Here is a 21,199-nt window from a genome sequence, read left to right on the forward strand (position 1 = left end):
CTGGCCCAGTAGTGCAGTCTGCTACTCCCCCTGGAAGTGACAGAGTCTCTGTGTAGGAGGAGGTGAGGTAGCTGTCCTAGCAGGGGGACACTATGCTCTCTCATCTGGCTGCTTGAGCCACCCAGGAGGTTTACACCAGGGTCTTCTCACCTCAGTGGTGGTTGAGGGTACCTGAGGAGGATGCCCTGCTCCCTGCCGGGTATCAGTTTGAAGACCTGAAACGTCAGCATTTCAGCTGCACAACAGCTGACACAGGACTGCAGTAACACAGGGTCAGTAACTTTGGTCCAGGTGCCCATGACAAAGCCTGTGAAAGCTCACCAGCTCTTCTCCCAATGTGATCCAGAATGGGCAGTAGTGCCCTCTGTGACCGAGATAGAATTGTATGACTCTGAGTGGTGGATCACTTGACTTGTGTGTTGATGAAGAATGTAGCTAGCTGCAAGAACTAATGTGAATTGCAGGACACATTGATCGTCGACACTTCAAATGCACTTTGTAGCCCTGGGTTACTCCTGGGGCTATGCCTGTCTGTTGGATGTCATGCCCTCCATCACCCATGGAGGTGTCCTGCCCTAGCAAGTGCATTGCCGAGGAGCTGAAGGGAGGCCTTCGCTGTCCCCCTAGGATGAGACAAAGAAGGAGGAGAGACATTTCTGCCACACCAAGCTGGGGAGGGTGGATGCACATGTTCAGCCCACCCCTGGAAGCTGTCAGTGGTAGCACCACACAGCTGCCCTCACAGGGTCATGACCTGACAGCCACTTGCCCAGTTCCCACTCACCAGGGCTGCATTGGCCCTCCTCTGTTGCCCAGAGTCCAGCGCCTGGGGTTCAGATGCATGGGCCAGAGGAGGGGTGACATGTCCATCTGTACCTGGGGCCCCTACCGCCTTCTCACCCCCCTGTGACCACAATTGGAAAATGACCTCAGATTAGACATGGCGACCCACCGAATTTAAGCATATTACTAAGCAGAGAAAAAGAAACTAACCAGCATTCCCTCAGTAACGGTGAGTGAAGAGGAAAGAGTCCAGCTCTGAATTCCTGCCCAGGAGATGGGTGCAGGGAAATATGGCATATGGAGGCCCATCTCCCGGGTGCCTCCTAGGGGACCCAAGTCCTTGTGATCAAGGCTCAGCCTATGGATGGTGTGAGGCTGGTGGCATCCACCCGGCACGTTGGGATCAGGCCTTCCCAGAGTCAGGTTACTTGTGAATGCAGGCCAAAGTGAGTGGTAAATTTCATCTAAGGCTAAACACCAGCTTGAGAAGATGGAGTGAAACCATTCAGAGGTAAACAAGTGGGGACAGTGTGGTCTGGCCGGAGGATTTATTACCTGGGTGAGGCAGATCCCCCTCCGGGGGTGGGAGACTATCCCCAGGCATGCCAGATACCATCGGGTGCACTTCATCCATAGTGGTGCACCGCAACTGGTTCTGGTTTGGCCAGGAAGGCAGCAGTGATGGTGGCTCACAGTTTCATCTCTCGCTGTGCTGTGGAATTGTGGGAGATGACCACTGCCGCAGCCACCCAGGATGCAAACGATCCCAGAGAAGCCAGAGGGGTCCCGTGGGAGAGTTGTCTTTTTTTGTAAAGGGGAGAGTGCCCTAGAATTGGTTCACCCAGAGAGAGGGGCCTGCACCCTGGGAAGCGCCACAGTTCCAGTGGTGTCAGGTGAGCTCTTGCCAGCCATTAAAAACCTGGGGGAGAGTGTGTATGTCTTGCACTGGGCTGTACCCATATCCACAGCAAGTCTCCAAGGTGAACCACCTCTGACATGTTAGAACAATGAAGGTAAGGGAAGTTGTCCAGCCAGATTTGTAACTTCGGGATAAGGATTGGCTGTAAGGGCTGGGTCAATTGGGCGCCGGAGTGAAGTGAGCTGGGCATGTGTCATGGCTAGATGAGGCATCAGCCCCTCACCACACCACTCCTCCTGGGGGAGCCAGGGGGACAGCAGCAGTGACTCAGGATGCACACCAGGCCCTTCTTGTGGATCACCCTGGCTGTGGCGGGTGCTGGTCCTGACCGGCATCCTACATTGTCTCACAGCTAGCAGCTGAATTAGAACTGGTGCAGGCTGGGGAATCCAACTGTTTAATTAAAACAAAGCATCACAAAGGACAAAGATGGGTGTTGACACAATGTGATTTCTGCCCAGGGCTCTGAATGTCAAAGTGAAGAAATTCAATGAAACACTGGTAAACAGCGGGTGTAACTATGACTCTTAACGTAGCCAAATGCTTCATCATCTAATTAGTGATATGCATGAATGCATGAACAAGATTCCCACTGTCCCTACCTACTATCTAGCAAAACCACAGCCAAGGGTACAGGCTTGGCAGATTCAGTGGAGAAAGATGACCCCGTTGAGCTTGACTCTAGTCTGTCGCTGTGTAGAGACATGAGAGGTATAGACAAAGTGGGAGCCCTCAGCTGCTGGTGAAATACCACTACTCTTATTGTTTTTTCACTTACCCAGTGAGGCAGAGTGAGCCCCACCAGGGCTCTCACTTCTGGCTGCAAGTGCCCAGGCATCCGGGCACAACCCGGTCCAGGGACAGTGTCAGGTGGAGAGTCTGTCTGAGGCAGTACAGCTGTCAAAGAGTAACACAGGTGTCCTAAGGCAAGCTCAGGGAGGACAGAAACCTCCCATGGAGCAGAAGGGCAAAAGCTTGCTTGATCTTGATTTTCAGTACGAATACAGATCGTGAAAGTAGGGTCTAACAATCCTTCTGGCTTTTTGGGTTTTAAGCAGGAGGTGGCAAAAATGTTACCACAGGGTTAACTGGATTGTGGTGATCAAGCATTCATAGAGACATTGCTTTTTGATCCATTGATGTCAGCTCTTCCTATCATTGTGAAGAAGAATTCATCAAATGTTGGACTGTTCACCCACTAACAGGGAACAAGAGCTGGGGTCAGACTGTCACAAGGCAGGTTAGTTTTACCCCACTGATGATGTGTTGTTGTGATAGTAATCCTACTCAGTATGAGAGGAACTGCAGGTTCAGTTATTTGGTGTATGCACTTGGCTGAGGAGCCAATGGTTTGAAGCTACCATTTGTGGGATTATGACTGAACACCTCTAAGTCAGAATCCTGCCTAAACATAATGACATTGCAGCACTTCAGATCTCCAGTTGGCCAGGGATAGCTGGCTGCAAGGTTGGTGAGAAGCACCGCTCATCACTGGGTTGAAGAGTGGATGGAAGGGGGTCGCATCTGTCCAGCAGTGCACCACATGTTCATGGGGAACTGGGTGCTAAATCATTCGTAGATGACCAGATTTTGCGTCAGGATTTCTTAGTAGCAGACCAGTAAAAAGCTGCAATTTATTGAAAGTCAGCCCTCAAGCCAAGCTTTTTCAGCAGGCAGGGGGATGGGCTCCATGCCTTCACAGGGAGGGGAGACCCATCCTCATCTGGCCCACCCTTGTGTGCACCTCCTCCTTTTCATCCAGATAGTTAGTGGGACTTTGCTCAGTGGTGGAGGTGGGGTCCAGCTGGGTGAAAGAGGGAGCGCAATCCGGATGCACTCTGGCGGTGAGGCCTCCCACATGGGAGAAGGTCCCTGGTCACCCCTCAAGTTGCCGCTATGGTGTCTCCTTCCAGATATCTGAAACTCGTGTGGATGCAAAGGGTGCTGAGGATCATGTACCAGGACTTAAGGCTTGTCCCTGTAGGAGTGACCCAGCAGCAAGGGCACAGTTCCTGGAAGAGGGCTGAGGACCATCCAGGGGAAGACAGATCTGGGTGTCCCATCCTGCCGGGCCCTGCATAGGGGGGGCAGGGCTACCTCGGGAAGCCAGGTCTGCAATCCCATCCTCCTGGCATCCAGGGGAGTGGACATAGGGACACTGTGGTTTCTCACACCTGGGGCCAGCCAGGGGAGTTGCCTGTCATTGTGGGCAGGCCAAGGGCTAATCCAGGAAGCCAGGTCTGTGATCCCATCTTCCCGACTGCCAGTGGAGTGGAGATTTGGCCGTCATGCCATCTTGTACTCACAGCCAACTGGGGGAGCCATTTGTCAGCACAGGCAGGCCAAGCCACCCGAGGAAGCCAGGTCTGTGATCCCATCCACTCATCCCCCAGGGGAGCAGAGATAAGGCTGTCATGGTATCTCACACCCAGGGCTGGCCTGAAGTGTCAGCTATCATCATGAGTGGGCTGAGAGGCACCCCAGTAAGCCAGGTCAGTGATCCCATCTTTCTGACCCCCAGGGGAGGGGAGATATGGCCTCTGTGATGTCTCACACCTTGGGCCAGCCAGGAGAGTTGGCCATCAGTGTGGGCTGGATAAGGGCTACCCCAGGAAGCCATGTCTGTGATTCCATCCTCCTGTACCCCAGGAGAGTGGAGATAGGGTTGCTGTGGCATCTTGTACCCAGGGCTGGTCAGGGGCTTTGGGTCTGCCTCCTCCTCCATCCTTCACCTGGCACTATGTGGAAGCTACTCTGTTAACAGCACTGCCAGGGGAAGACAAGGGGCCACATATCATGAGGCTCAAAGCAATATGTGTTCATTGGTGCCTGGTGCCATGGAGGAGAGAGACAGAGGTGCACTGTGAAATGTGTGGAGATGTGGGGATCCAGTGCCATCTGCTTTGCAAGTTTGAAAGCCATAGGTGCAGAACAAAGGGGAGAACCAATGCCACAGAAGTCAGGATGAGAGACTGTTTGAGGCATTGTGGCCCACCAGAGATTTACGAGGCTGTGAAGGATCAGAGAGAAGTTCCCCTGAGCGGCTCTGAGAGCATGTGTGACACTGCATGATTTTGTTGCCTTCAGGAGATATGTAACCCAGAAAAGAGCTCTCTCACCTGGGTAGAAGTGGACGCCCACAGGGGGTCTGTCCCAATAGAAGCTCAGAAGGGAGAGAGAGGCAGAAAGTTGCTGGGCCAGGAGATCTTCTCCCTGTGTGAGGGGGTCTGGACCATGGCCACCTCCAAGATCGGAGTTCAGAAGGGGGAAAGAAGTGGAAACAGACCAGGATGGGAGAGCTCCCACCTGGATGAAAGGTTCTGGATCAAGCTCCCCTTTCTGATGAAAGTCCTTAAAGGAGGGACTGGCAAATGACTGCAGGGTCTGTTTAAAGCTCCTGCCTGGAGAAGCAGGGCCAGGCAAAGCTCTCCCACAATGAATGTTCATAAGGAAGCAACTGGTGGATGGCATAGGGGCCTGGAGAGCTCCTGTCTGGGTGAGCGAGGTCAGGCAGAACCCCTTTTAATAGAAGTCCATAGAAGAGTTCTGGGAGGATGGCTGTGGGACCTGGACGGCTCCTGCTGGTTGAAGGCATATGACCCCACCCTGTACCCAATGGCATTCCCCAAAAATCATAAAGTTCCCAGAGGTACTCTGGATGGGAAAGAAAGGGAACCTGGAAGTCCTTATGAGAGTGGTCCTGCCTCTTGGTGGCTGAGGGGAGTTCTACAAAGATGGCCTGGATTAGGCAGAAGCTCCCCTGAGAGGCTTAGAGGGTATGTGTGATCCAGCATGATTTGGCAGCCTACAGGAGATATGTGCGAGACGGAGACTGTGGTGTTCTGAATCAGAAAGGGGGGGACTCGGAAGTCATCATGAGAGCAGACCTACTCCTCTGCAGCTGAGGGGAGTTCTGCAAGGCCACCCAGGATCAGATGGAAGTTCCCAAGAGGCTCCTAGGGCATGCATGATCCAGCACAATTTGGCAGCCTGCAGGAGACATGGTGGCAGCATATTCCCCAGAGGTGAAGTGGCGGCCATGGCTGGGGAAGGAGATCTCTTGGCCAGGTCTAAGGGCAGGTCAGTAGGGGTCAGCCCTGATTGAAATCTGTAAAGCAGCACCAGACAGATGGCTGTGAGGCCTGGAGAGCACCTGCATGGGTGAGTGGTGTTAGGCAGAGCCCCCCATGATGGAAGTCCTTAAGGGAGAAACTGGTGGATGGTGGTGGGGCCTGGAGAGCTTACGATGGAAGTCTTAAGGGATCACTGGGTGGATAGAGGCAGGGCCGAGAAAGTTCCTGCCTGGATGAGTGGGGTCAGGCAGAGGATCCCATGATGGAAGTCCTTAAAGAAGCTCTATGAAGATGGCTGTGGGGCCTAGAAGGATCCTCCTAAGGCAGAGGCATCTGGCTTCACCCCGTACTTGATGGCATTCCCAAAAAAATCACAAAGTCCCCAGAGCTGCTCTCGGTGGGAAAGCAGGGGAACGTGGAAGCCATCATAGGAGTGAACCTGCCTGTCAGCAGCAGAGGGAAGTTTTGTGGGGTTGTCCAGCATCAAAGGGAAGCTCTCCTAAGAGGCTCAGAGGGCACATGGGATCTGGAACAACTTGTTAGTCTGCAGGAGAGATGGAGGCGTCAGAGTCACCCGAGGCAATGTGGTGGCTGCAACCGGGGAAGGCGATCCCTCATTCATGTCAAAGGAGATGTCTTTAGGGGTCAGCCCTGATGGAAGTCCATAAGGGAGCACCGAGCAGATGGCTGCATGGCCTGGAGAGCTCCCGCATGTGTGAGTGGAGTCAGGCAGAGCCCCCATGATGGAAATCCTTAAGGGGCACTGGGTGGATGAAGACAGGGCCTGGAGAGCTCCTGCCTGGGTGAGCAAGATCAGGCAGAGCCCCCACGATGGAAGTCCTTAAGGGAGAGCCAGATGAATGGCTGCAGGGCCTGGAAGGCTCCTGCCATGGAAAACCATCTGGCCTTACCTCATACTCTATGGCATTCCCGAAAAAATGCAAAGTCCCCATTGCTGCTCTGGATGAGAAATTAGGGGGACTCAGAAGCCCTTATGAGAGTGGACTTGCCCCTTGGTGGCAAAGGAGAGTTATGTGGGGCCAGAAAGGATTGAAGTGATCTCTCCTGAGATGCTCCGATGGCAAGTTTAATCTGGCATGATTTGGCAACCTGCAGGATATATGCAGGAGACAGGGACCATGGTCAGCTGGATCAAAAAGGAGGGGGAATCGGAAGTCCTCATGAAGTCAGGTCTGCCCCTTGGTGGCTGAGGGGGGTTCCACAAAGCCAGGCAGGATTGGAGGGAAGTTTCCCATGCAAGATCCTGCAGGATGTGGCAGCCTGCTTGAGACATGGAAACAGCAGAGTCCCCAAGGTGAGGCAGGAGCCACGGACAGGGAAGGAAATCTCTCGGCTGGGTTAAAGGGGAGGTCGTAGGAGTCTGCCCTAACAGAAATCCATAAAGGAGGGTTGGGCAAACAGCTGCATGCTCTAGAGGCAGTGCCCCCCGATGTGGAAATCCTTAAGGGAGTGCCTGGTGGATGGTGATGGGGCATAGAGACCTCCTCCCTGGGTGAAGGGGCTCAGGCAAAGCCTCCAATGATAGAAGTCCTAAAGAGAGTGCAGGACAGATGACAGCAGGACCTGGAAGGCTCCTGCAAGGGTGAAGGCATCTGGACTCACCCCCATACCCAATGGCAATCCCAAAAAATTGCAAAGTCCCCAGAGCTGCTCTGGATGAGAAAGTCGGGAGACTTCGAAGGCTTCATGAGAGCATACCTGCCCCTCGGCAGTTAAGCGGAGTTTCGCAGGGTCAGCCAGGATCAGAGGGAAGCTCCCCTGAAAGGCTCCAAAGGCACATGTGATCCAGCACAAGTTGGCAGCCTGCAGGAAATATGCAGGAGATGAGGACTGTGATGCTCTGGATCAGAAAGGTGGGGGACTCGGAAGTCCTCATGAGAATGGACTTGCCCCATCAGTGCTCAAGTAGAGTTCTGGAAGGTCAAGCCAGATCAGACTAAAGCTCCCCTGAGAGGCTCTAAGGACACACATGATCCGGCATGAAAAGGCAGCCTGCAGTAGACATGGAGGCAGCAAGGTCCCTTGAGGTGAGGCGGGGTTGCAGCCAGAGAAGGGGCTCTCCCGGCTGGGTGGAAGTCAAGGCCTGGATGGGTCATCCCTGAAGGAAGTCCATAAGGCAGCACCAGGGAGATGGTGGCAGGGCCTGGAGAGCCCCTGCCTCGGCAAAGGCATCTGAATTTGCCCCATACTCAAATGCATTCCTGAAAAAATGTAAAGTGCCCAGCAGTGCTCTGGATCTGAAAGAAGGGGATTAGGAATTCCTTTTAAGAGCAGATCTGCCCCACTGCAGCTGAGGAGAGTTCAGTGAGGCAATCGCACCCTGCTGGTTTGCTCCCTGGATTGACTGGTGAGTACACATGATCTGCCATGATTTGGCAGCCTTCAGGAATTAAGGGTAGAGGGGATGGCCCATTAGATTGCGAGCTAGAGTCTGGGTCTCAGCCCCAGTGAACTTCCTGCCAGGTGTCTCTGAGGGGTTGAGGTACCTCATTGGGCTTCTTCCACCTGACTGAAAGTCCGTATAAGAACAGATCTGCCCTTCTGTGGATGAAGGGAGTTCTAAGGAGCCAGTTGCACCCTGAAGGTTTGCTTCTCGATCATCCGGTGGGCACACATGATCTGGCGCAATTTAGCAGCCTTCAGGAGTTAATTGAAGATGGGGCAGCCCATCAGAGTGTGAGTGCGAGTCTGGGTCTCAGCCCAGGAGGACATGTTCAATGTCACAAACAACTCTGACCCAAAAGAAACCACCAACTGTGGTAAACAAAGAGGCCAAATAACAAAGCAAGACTTTTTATTATTTTTATTCTAGCGCTTCGGTGTTTCCACCTTCAAGGAATAACAAATACTCAAAAAAGCACACACATTTATATAACACATAATTAATTACATTCAATTAATAATTAAACAATAAATTACCCCCTTAAAGTAAACACTTCCAATTCAACTCATTGTTTAGGCCTTTAGGCACTAATGTTTTATATTTTAAAATATAAATACTTTCCGTATACAATAACTTCTGTTTCAATACATCTTCATTAATATGTAAACATTCCACTCTCTCTAAAATTGTGCCTTGTAATACATTAATATCACTGTTATGCAACATTTTAAAATGTAAATCAATCATTTTGGGCCAGATTCACGAAGGCCTGCACGGAGTCTAACATGTCTGCTGAGAGATCCAGGGATAGCCGGAAGGGGCTTGCAAGAGAGCTCCTAAAACTCCTCTTACACAGACAGGGCTGGGCTAGGTTATGCAGATTACCTCATTTGCTGCTGAAGGTTATGCAAATGAGGTAAATTTGCGATCCAGGAAACCCTAACCTATCCGAGTAAGAGTAGTGTTATTTGCAGAAATGTACTCAGTTGTCAACTGAGTACCGTTCTGCAAATAGCAAAACGGAGCTGTGACAGCTCCAAGTAAAGGATGCATCCAGTTGAGGAAGCATGCCAATGGCCAAATATACGGCCATTGGCAATTCTACCCGTTACAAAAAAAAATTAATAATTTTTTTTACCTCGATCTCCAAAGTTTAAGCGTAGCGCAGCATCGTGCAAAAGTGCTGCTCTGTAAACCCCCCCGCCAAAAAAAATATAAAAGCCAAAAATAGGCATTTTATTATAAATATACATCTGCCATGAAAGTGAATGGCAGGCTGAAGTCAACATGGCTACTGAGTAGAGGTTGCTAAGGGAGGAAGCTCAGTCTAAGAGATGTAACCAAGCATTAGTAGGCAATCCTATGCAAATGAGGGTAAGGATAGTGAATCCCAATTTCACATGGCATATGAGCAAAGTCCATGGAGTGTAAGAGTAGGATAAGGAGAGTATCAGAGTAGAAGATAGGTGACATCATGAGGGGGGTATGTATGAAAGAATGTAAGCTCATTGGAGCAGAGTGGCATGTGTTTGCTGTCAGTTACCCATCACTGGAAGAGGCGTGTCAACAGGTATCCTAGCTAAAGGCAAGAAATTGAAGGTGTATGCCATGGACAACACTAAAGTTTCTTGTAGAAGTGCCTGCAACATGTATGCGCGCGTGTATGCACCTGTAAAACAAAGTAAGCCTGTATGCACGCGCGTGCACCTGTGTGTGCGCGTTTAAGCCAGAGTCAGCAAGTGTTAGGCCGTGTAAGCATGTGTGTGCACGTGTGAGCTGGTGTGTTTGTGCTTGTTTGCACTGTGCTGCCCCCTGTGGAAACAGAAAGGGAAAAGGAAGCACAACAAATAGTAGGAAGGTAACCAAGGAGAAGTAGCAGAGCTAGCAGGTGAAACAAATCAGAATCAGCCAATTACACAGGCAGTACACTAGCCCAGCCCAGCCCAGCACTTAAAACTCTGCAAACAGCTTTCCACTATGTTTTTCTCAGACACTGTAACACTGCATTAAACTAATAGAAGTGAAAACTGAAAAAGCTTTACTGAGACAAAGAAATGTTAGGGGCTGCCATTGCTGTTATAAGGCGACATATGCAACATGCTGAGGGTGGTGACAATGCGAATGCTGCTGAGCAACCCACAGTGAGGAGACGGAGAAGAGTGTACAGGCCCAGGGTAACCTACCAGGGGCTACATGAGCTGGAGATAGTGGAGCACTATAGAGTGGAGAGAGACCTCATGCAGCAAACTGTTGAGCTGTGCAGGCCATGCCTCACACACAGAACCAACAGAGGGGAACCCATTCCAGTGGAAACCAAGGTATGTGTTGGCCTAAGAATAGTAGCAACAGGTACCTTCCAGAGACCAACTGGTGATATGATGGGGATTTCACAGGCATCAGCATCCAGGGTACTGCACCAGTTCCTGAATGCCATGTCAGCACAGGTTGGTGATCATGTATACTTCACCAATTACCGTGAGGTATTGGCCAGCAATATGCATCTTTTCTAGCAAGTAGCAGAATACCCTGAGTTAGTGGGTGCAAAAGACTGCATGCACATATGCATGAAAGCACCAGCTGGTGAGCGGGGTAGGGTCTACTTTAACCACAAGGGTTTCCCCTCCATCAACTGCCAGGTCGTGTGTGATGCCCAGGGCATAATAATGAATGCGTGTGTTGGCTGCCCTGGAAGCTACCATGATTCCCATATCTGGCATCTGACACAGCTGTACCAAACATTTGCCAATGGGGACATCCCTCATGGTCACCTAATGGGGGATGCTGGATATGCACTGGAGCCGTGGCTAATGACACCCATCAGAAATGCACACACACCTGAACAGGAACACCATAATCAGGCACATGCACAAACACGAAATGTAATCGAGCGTGTGTTTGGGCTGCTCAAGTCATGGTTCCGGTGCCTTGACACATCTGGTGGAGCCTTGCAGTACTCACCAACTACATGTACCCAAATAGACATGATATGTGCTATGCTACATAATATGATACATACATAATATGATCCTGCAAAAACAGCTGCAGCAGGAGCAGCATAGGGCTGGGCCAAGCAGCCCCCCCACCATTGCCAAGGCCATCACAGGCAGAGCGTGACTCAGAGGAAGAACAACCTGAGCCTGCCCCAGTAGGCAGAAGGAGGCGTGCCCAGTATGCTTTGGCCCTGGCAAAGAGGCAACGCATAGCATATACACTGGCTCAGTAGGAACCATGGAAATGATACCTCTCTCTGGCTCGCACATATAGTAAAAGGGATGCCCAACTTGACACTACCTTTTTTCAAACATGTATAGGGAGTGTAATATGTGCATCCGACGTAGGCAGCCCTGCAGCACCACTTGAGGCATGATTGCCATGTTTTAAGCAATATAAAGCAGTGCTAAACAGCTTTAACCACTATTTAGTATATGTAAACAAAATTGCACACACTAAGTAGCACAACTTTGGGCAATGTTGAGCAATATTGGGCAGCGTTCATCAATGTTGAGCAATGTTGTGCAGTTTTGGTCAAAGTTGGGCAAAAGCAGGTAAACATGGTCATATTTGATTTCTTGTTCCTTAAGCAGTCTGGTCTCCCCAGTATGAAAATATGAAGCACTGACAGTCCTCGAACCCAGGATACTGTGCACTACAGTCACAGTACTGAACCACTAAACCATGACAGTATTTCACTGGTCAGCCTGTATGAAGAAATGTTGATAAGTCTATGCAAAGTGTCTCCTGGAAACCCCACAGGCACAGCATAATCCCTGTAGAGTTATGACACAAAGGTGAGCCCTGCAGTAAAAATACAACTCGATTTACAACATACATATAGTATAAATGTTAATATTGGGTGTTTTCACACACGTCAACAAATGTAGTGGACATCACACAGCAACATACTGAAAGTTCACACTGGGCATGCTCACACACTTAGGCCATGTCTGAGTACAGCAGTGGGCCACACATATCAGACAGTTGCATGTGTTAACCCAGGAACCTCTCACAATTCACCAATCCTGACTTATGCACGCAGCGATATGACAACAGACACATATATAATATATTGGAACCCTGTCATAATAAATCTGTACTACAGATATTTAGGTTGGTCATAAAAAGTTGAAAAGCAAAGGAAAAAAAACGAAACCAGTATCATCAATAAACAATGTGCACTCCAAACACTATCCAATCTAGGTCATGTGTTAGGAAAATATGTATTAATGTATATGTTTACTGCTTATTAGAAGCAAAGAAGGGATTAATGCATTTTTATTCTATTAATGTTATGACAAGAAAAATAAATTCATATGAAACTGCAGTGTGCTTTCTGCAAGTTGGCTTCTGACCCTGGCAGCTGCTAGCACAGCAAAAGTTAATGTTTATGCTTTACACAAGTGATTATCTGCTGGGTCAGGAAATTAAAGTGTAAAATAATGAGAATCTTCTGCTCTATCCTGCTTGAACAATTGGCCTTGTACATGTTCCTAGATAACGCACAGCTGAAAGGAAGAAGTGATTCATGAAACAAAGAGTTGGTTAGAGAAATGTATTGAGAATTGTATCTGCTATTGTGCTCGAATTAGCTTAGAACCTTAAGTAGCAACTTTCATAAAAGGACATTATAACTAACCAGGTGGCTAGCAAGGCCACGTTGTTTACCAAAATTCTTTTTTAAGCAAAATGTAGTATCAGCACCTCTGATAAATAGAATATTGTAAGCTAAAATGTTGTAAAATAACTTGTGACTAACCACGTCAGTCTGGCAGGCAATGGCTAACAAGAAAGACTATAAAAGTTGTGTACTTCCTGTTTTGTTCAGACAAAATTCTGTACTTGTACGTTTTTTGCCTCCTGGTGTACACTAGTAAAGTACCTGAACCTGAACCTCCTGTGTATTGATCTTTTTATTACAGTATTTTTCATTTAACAGATTGGTCCTTCGGACCGGAATCCCTCAAATCGGCTACGGATCAGAGCGTAGCGGTGGTCGAAAACCGTATATGGGAGAAGACACCGAAATGGTTCTTCTTGAGAGAAAAGACTTCCGACTGAATTGTCGTTCAAAGAGGCTGGCCACTTTCTGATCTGTGACTGAAGAGTGGATTTCCACTTCAAACCTTGCTGGTCAATAATGGAGGCTCAGGTAGGGAGAAATTTTGCCTTTTTTCTGTTTTAGATCAGAGACTAGGTTACAGTAAATGTTTTTTGTCAGATTTGCTATACAGATCAGGGACAGAAAAGTTACTGTTTTTTTGGTAATAGATCAGAGTAACAGAATAAGGTAGGCAGTTATTCTAGATAAACTGTGAAGAAAAACTAAAGTCGTGGTTCCACATGATAGGAAGGGTTACGTAACATTTTTTCAGTCAGAATAACATGGGAAATCAGTGCACTAAAACATCGCGAGATCCACCCCTAACTGAAGAAGCAAAATACATGCAACTACAACGTGTTAATAATGTTAGATATTATGCAAAATGGGTTAACAAATATGAATTTGATGGTAAATTAGACAAATCTTTACTTGTTAAACTTATTAAACAGCTTAAAACTGATGCGAAAGGTCAGGTAAAAAAACAACGACAATTAGGCATTCCTCAGGCACACAGGTGGATTGAGGAAGCAAACCGTAGGGAACAAAAGAGTAATAATTCAAAGGCATTGTTCTTAGACAAAGAAGATAATAACATAGTAATAGCGATGGCTCCTCCGCCCCCACCACTTCCCTTACCAGGATATGAAGCGAGTGGACAAGCTGGTCCGCCTCCGCTGTATCCTGATATCCCAGCAAAACCAAAACTGTTCGTTAGAGATTCCATTGAGACTAGGTCCCGAACACGTAAAACACAGGGGGACATAGAATCATATCAAATAGAGAAAAATTTACAAGCTGAGAGTGAGGAAGAAATATGTCCACTCATAGAAGTACCAAATCCACAGGCAGGACAGGTTGGACAGGACCCGACTCTCTTGGTATATAGACCATGGACACTGGAGGATATCCGGAAGGCTACTGAGGGAATCCCCCATCCAAAAATTAATTTTTCAAAATTCTTAGAAGATTTACAAGGCATGAGGTTAAGTTACCACTTGAATGGGGAAGAAGTAGAAAACATAGTTAGACAAATTGTAGGTCCAGATTGGCACATGATTTGTGGCACCTGGAATCCTCGTAATGCAGAATTTAAGGCACTCCTACATAGTGACGCAGAACTAGACAACAGAGTGAAGGGCCTTACAGACCGAATCTCTGAAAAATGGAAACCTAGAGCAGACTGGACTTGTATTAATCAATGTATACAGCAAGAAAATGAAACGGTAGATGGGTACTATGCCAGATTATTAGAATGTTTCAATAACCATAGCGGTATGACAATTCCCGAAAATCAGACGAATGACTCCCCATATGAACAACAATTGAAAAATGCATTTTTAAAAGGTTGCATTGCACCTATTAGTAGCTTCATTATGAAGCATATGATAGATCATCGAACAAGTAGGTGACAAGCCTTACTTGAATATGCTAGACATGCTGAAAGACACTTTAATAGCAAAAAGAAAAAGAAAGCGCAAGTCTTCACTGCTGAAGATGGAGCTGAGGTTTATGTATTACAGTCTGGTAAGAAGGATAAAAGAAATGCCCAGGGAAACAACCAATCTGACAAATGGTCAGAAGATTTTGAAGAGAGGAAGAAAACGGGTGAATGCTTTAAATATGGGAAAAAGGGACATCTAGCAAGGGATTGTAAGCAAAATAAGAAGGTAGCTACAGAAGATAAGGGAGATGAGGACTGACTATATGATGGTACACCATATGAGGGTCAGGAGTCATCAAAAAGAGACAATAAAGAAAAGACAAATGTAAATCTGATAGAAGGAGTAGAGGAAGTGCAAGTAGATGTAGAAGATGAAGAAAATGAGATTTTAGACTTAGCATTATTGAGCCTTGAGCTCTACCTAGCAGACACAAAACTGGAAGTTACACTTCTGGTAGAGGGGAAGGAAGTTAAATTCCTATGTGACTCAAGAGCATCGCGGACTCTGATACACCCCTCCAAGTTACCAGAACATTCAGAATCACCTGATTATATATTAGTGAAAGCTGCAAATGGACAGCTAAACTGGGAACCACTTTCCCATGATATAGCAATAACTGACCCTGTTTCAGGGATGACTCAAAAGAGTAAAATTGTTGTTTCTGCAAAATGTCCAGTGAACCTATTAGGTAGGGACCTTATGCAGATAGTTGGCATAGCAGCAGTTCCAAATATGCAGGGTATGGAGGTACAGCGACAAATGTATACTTTTGTGGTGCGACTGGAGGGTGAAACTTTTTACTGGTACAGCTAGGACTTGGTTACGACTGGTCCAGGAGCAGTGACCGATGAACTGATGAATGTAGCCATCAGTAAATCCCCCTCCCTTGACACTGACAGACACCATTTGTTGCATTGCACTCTGTATTACTGTAGCACACCAGGACCTGATAAGGAATATGAGCAAGAATTGTTAAAAAATTGTGCAAACAGATTAATATTACGTAATCTGTACTGGGATACTGAGGGGAACAGTGTTGTTAGCTGTTCATTACCTCAAGAGTTCCTTGCACTTTACAGATCTAATCGATTACCACATGTTAGTTTAACTAAAAACAGAAGTACAAAATGGGCAGACCTAGGAGAAAAAGTCACAAGATGGGAGAAACAAACTGACTTAGAATTATCAGAACAGAGAATACAGAAACAAAAACTGAATTGGTTAACACAGACACACCCAGCTGTACACTTGCAGTCTAGTGAGGACAGCTGATTAGCACTCTTATTAGAAGAAGAGGAAAAAGCCTTATGTGGCATACCAAAGATTCTTTGGTCAACAGGCAAATCAGATGTAGGACTTATTCGAACAGCAGGACCAGTTATTATTATGCCAAAGTCAGCATTTAGACCACAAAAGAGACAGTATCCTTTGAGAAAAGATGCAGAGATAGGAATCAGACCTATAATAGCAGCATTACTTAAGGAAGGAGTACTGGTGGAATCTCCTGATTCACCATGTAATGCACCCTTATTTCCTGTTAAAAAAGCAAACGGGGAATGGCATATGGTCCAAGATTTACAAGCTGTAAATGATGCAGTAATAACTAGAGCACCTACGGTGCCAGATCCACACACTTTGTTAAATGATTTGAAACCTCACCAGAAATACTTCTCTGTGGTAGATATCAGTAATGCATTCTTTTCAATACCTATATATCCTGATAGCCAATATTGGTTTGCATTTACATTTCAGGGGAAAAGGTATACTTATACTCGACTACCACAAGGATATTGTGAGAGTCCAACAATATTCACACAAGAAATGGCTAGTAATTTGGTGGGATTCACCCCGCAGGGGGGTAGTCAGATTCTACTTTATGTAGACAACATCTTGCTAGCAGCCCCCACCCAGCAACAATGCAGGGAGGATACCATAGCACTATTACAATTCTTAGCAACACAGGGACACAAAGTAAACAAAAACAAATTACAGCTTTGGAAAAAGCAGGTTAAATACCTAGGATATGTACTATCCAAAGAAGGTAGAATACTAGATGAGGATAGAAAAACAGTGATTTTACAAGCACCCAAACCAACGACCAAGAAGGAAATTATGTCCTTCCTGGGAACAACCAAATTTTGCCGGAGTTGGAATCTGCTCTGCTGACTGATTTGATATACAAAAAGCCGATGGCAGCACAAGATTTGTTACAATGGACACCTGAAGCAGAAATAGCTTTCTGCAGGTTGAAGCAATTGATAGCTTCTTCATTAGTCTTAGGACTACCAAACTATCATAAACATTTCTTTCAGACTGTAGACTGTAAGCAGGGATATATGACATCAGTGTTAACACAACAACATGGGGATAAGCAATGCCCCATAGCTTACTATTCATCACAGTTAGACCCAGTGGCACGATCCTTGCCCCACTGTGTACAAGCAGTAGTCACAGCTGCAATGGCAGTACAGGCTTCAGCCTCAGTAATGTTATTCCACCCTCTCACATTGAGAGTGCCTCATGCAGTCGCGATAATTTTACTGTAAGAAAAAGTAGCATATCTTTCTCCTGCTAGACACCTTTCCTGTATGACTATACTGTTGAGCCAACCTCATATAACAATTGAATGATGCACGACATTAAATCTGTCAACTTTGCTCCCAACCCCTGCGGATGTCACACCGCACAATTGCCTGCAGGAAATTGAGCAGAAAACATTACCCAGACAAGATCTCACGGATATTCCCTTAGATAATGCTGAGGTGACATATTACGTGGACGGCTCATGCAGAAGGGGCCCTACAGGGAAAAATCTAGTGGGGTATGCAGTAGTTACAGACACTGAAACCTTAGAAGCTCAATCCTTACCACACAACGTCTCTGCACAAGCAGCAGAATTGATTGCCTTGACACGAGCTTGTACTTTAGCAAAAGACAAATGTGTAAACATATATACTGAAAATCAGTATGCTTTTTCTACTGTACATGTTTTTGTGCAACAGTGGAAACATAGAGGGATGATAACATCTAGTGGCAAACCAATTAATCATACGCAATTTATTTTAGATTTGTTAGAATCCATTCAGTTACCTACCAAAGTAGCTATTTACAAATGCGTAGCTCATACGAAACAACAGGACAGAATTTCAAAAGGTAATGCGAGAGCTGATGCAGCTGCAAAGCAAGCAGCTTCAGACTCAGAAACTTTTCTTCTAGATGAGGAATTATAACCCTCTGAAATTTTAGATCTAGAAATGTTAAAAACAATGCAGACACTTACTACAAAAGCAGAAAAACAAAAATGGGAAAGATGAGGAGCAATCCTTGAAAACGGACTGTACATCTCTAAAGAAAAAAAAAACTATTTTGCCGTCTAATATGTTTAGATATGCAGCTTTGTTGAGCCATGGGCAGTGCCATGTCTCAACAGGGGGGGTGGTACAGTTAGTAAACCGAATATTCCAAATGTATGGATTTACAAATTATACAAAAAAATTTTGTGCTGCATGTCATGTTTGTAATAAACATCATGCACAAGGGGCATTAAAACCTAAACAAGGGAGTTTTCCTACACCGCCATATCCGTTTCTTACCATTTGTATGGATTTTATAGAATTGAACAAATGTGATAACAAAAAGTACTGCTTTGTCATTGTAGATATGTTTTCTAAATGGGTGGAAGCTTTTCCGACCAGAAACCCAGATGCAACAACAGTGGCGAAAGCCCTCATAAAGGAGATTATTCCTAGATTCGGCATACCAGAAAGGATTTATAGTAACAATGGCACACATTTTGTGAACCAAACCATACAGCAGTTGGGACGTTTCTTTGGTATTTCCCTGAAGAACCATTGTGCTTATCACCCTCAGTCTGCAGGACTGGTGGAGAGGCACAATGGAGTCCTTAAAAATAAACTTAGAAAGTTAGTGAGACACAGAAGAACTGGGTGTACTGTCTGCCTCTGGCACTGCTGAGTATGTGAACAGTTCCAAATGCAAAGGGTTTAACTCCTTTTGAAATGGTGTTTGGGAGGGCATATTATGTACCTCAGTGGAAAGCTCTCATGCCTGCAGAACAGGAGGCTGATAGTTCACTAGCTGGTTATATGAGGAAACTGTTAACAAATAAATCTCTTTTGCAGTTTAACTCTGTTTCAGATAAAGAACAGACCAGACCATTGGAAGCAATTCTAGCCCCAGGCACGTGGGTCTGGGTGAAGGTAACAAAGAGGAAGAATTGGGCAAGCCCGAAGTGGGAAGGACTGTACCAGGTATTATTGGCAACTCCTACTGCAGTCAGAGTAGCTGAGAGGACTTCTTGGATTCATTTGACGCATTATAAACCGGTAAAGAACTTTCAACTTGATAAGAACATTGTAACTGTTACACAACAAGAACAAAATGACCAAGAATAGAGCAAATAGAAATGCGGAGCAACCTCAAAAATGTTGCATAATCATCTTATTGATTGTACATTTATTAACTGTACTAGCGACAATTTTCTTTTTGTTGTGGTTTTTCCTTTTTTCAACCACATAAGTAAAGTTGGATAAACGTGATGAATCACCCATAGACTGGCATCCAAACTTTAACACGTACCTAGCAATTAAACGTGTATATGCTGAGACTTTAAACATTTCAAACTGCTGGATTTGTACAGCTATACCAACAGCATATGGGGGACTGCTAATGTCCGCTATTCCTTTAGGGATCAATGAGACTTGGGAAAATCTGCTTTTTGACACTGCAACTGTGAGATCACAGGATACAATAGCATTGTATTTACCTATTACACAAAAGGGGACTGTGTGTTTTTATAAAAACGATACTCTCCAGGTGGGCTGGAGTACCTGTAACATAAGAATATCTTATAAATGTTATATTAAGACTAGTAGTGGGAATACTGTTTGCAGTACTAACTATGATTCATATTTAAACTCAATGAAAATGACATTGAATGAAATGCAAAGAAATCCTGTTTTGTTTAAACAATTGTCAATCATAGATAAGAAAATGTTTCATGCAGGGCGAGTGCGTATTAGCACTAAAGTTGAAAACTGTTATTTTTGTGTGTGGGAAAAGGGCATACAAATGGCTACCAGAGAATTGGTCCAGCAGTTGTTTTTTGGGTTACCTGGTTCTGGCCATACGACACACTGCGGAATTGCCTCTGGGAAAAATACAGGATGTAAGAGATGTTACCAAGAAAACTGAAGATCCAATTGAGAAACCTGTGAATGCAGTAGGGCGAATTGAAGCAAGCTTAAAAGACCATAACTCCGTGAAGAACAAAGACAAATTGACACATATAGACTTGAGTGATGCTGTTATATCTTGGGCAGGTATACTCCCAGCATATGGTGCAGTAAAATCGATTTGGGAGCTGAGAAAACTGTTGAAACTTCTTGAAGTAATGAGTAATGCAACTTTTTCTGCTCTCGAATTAGTGACTGATGAACTAAATGCCATGAGAACTGTTGTGTTGCAAAATCGTATGGCTCTCGACTTCACCCTGGCGGCGAGAGGTGGTACGTGGGTGCTGATAAAAGAGGAGTGCTGTTCTTATATACCAGACAATAAGCATGAGATTAATAACCATCTGGAGGTGATTCAGCAAGTGTCGGCCATGACCAAACCAGGCCCAAACCCACTGACGGACTTTTTCCAGAATTTGTTTGGGGGGGTGGGGAACCATCCTAATGAACTTTCTGATTGCCATGTGTGTAGGTTTACTCATATTGGGAGCATGTATTTGTTGTGGAATTCCCTGCATGAAAAGATTAATTAAAGATTTCATAGATATGTCTGTCTTTGAAACCCTGTATTAAGACATTGAACTTGAAAAACTGGTTCCAAATTAAATTCTTTCCGAAGTCTAAACTGAATGACTCTCCTAACTGCAAGTCCTAAGTGGAAGAGGTTAGGAGAAGAAATAAAACTGTTTAAGCTTTTGAGAATAGAATAAAAAGTATTAACAGGGGGGAAATGTTAGAAAAATATGTATTAATGTATATGTTTAGTGCTTAATAGAAGCAAAGAAGGGATTAATACATTTTTATTCTATTAATGTTATGACAAGAAAAATGAATTCATATGAAACTGCAGTGTGCTTTCTGCAAGTTGGCCTCTGACCCTGGCAGCTGCTAGCACAACAAAAGTTAATGTTTATGCTTTCCACAAGTGATTATCTGCTGGGTCAGGAAATTAAAGTGTAAAATAATGAGAATCTTCTGCTCTATCCTGCTTGAACAATTGGCCTTGTACATGTTCCTAGATAATGCACAGCTGCAAGGAAGAAGTGATACATGAAACAAAGAGTTGGTTAGAGAAATGTATTGAGAATTGTATCTGCTATTGTGCTTGAATTAGCTTAGAACCTTGAGTGGCAACTTTCATAAAAGGACATTAAAACTAACCAGGTGGCTAGCAAGGCCACGTTGTTTACCAAAATTCTTTTTTAAGCAAAATGTAGTATTAGCA

General features: G+C 45.7%; 1 pseudogene; it reads left to right on the top strand.

Annotated features, from left to right (window-relative positions):
- Nucleotides 1-387: 387 nt before the first annotated feature.
- Nucleotides 388-541, top strand: LOC122791890 (annotated as a pseudogene).
- Nucleotides 542-21,199: the final 20,658 nt, after the last annotated feature.

This window comes from Protopterus annectens, chromosome 17.part0, assembly GCF_019279795.1.
Source record: "Protopterus annectens isolate FY-2018-M chromosome 17.part0, PAN1.0, whole genome shotgun sequence".
In the NCBI taxonomy this organism is placed as follows: Eukaryota; Metazoa; Chordata; order Ceratodontiformes; family Protopteridae; genus Protopterus; species Protopterus annectens.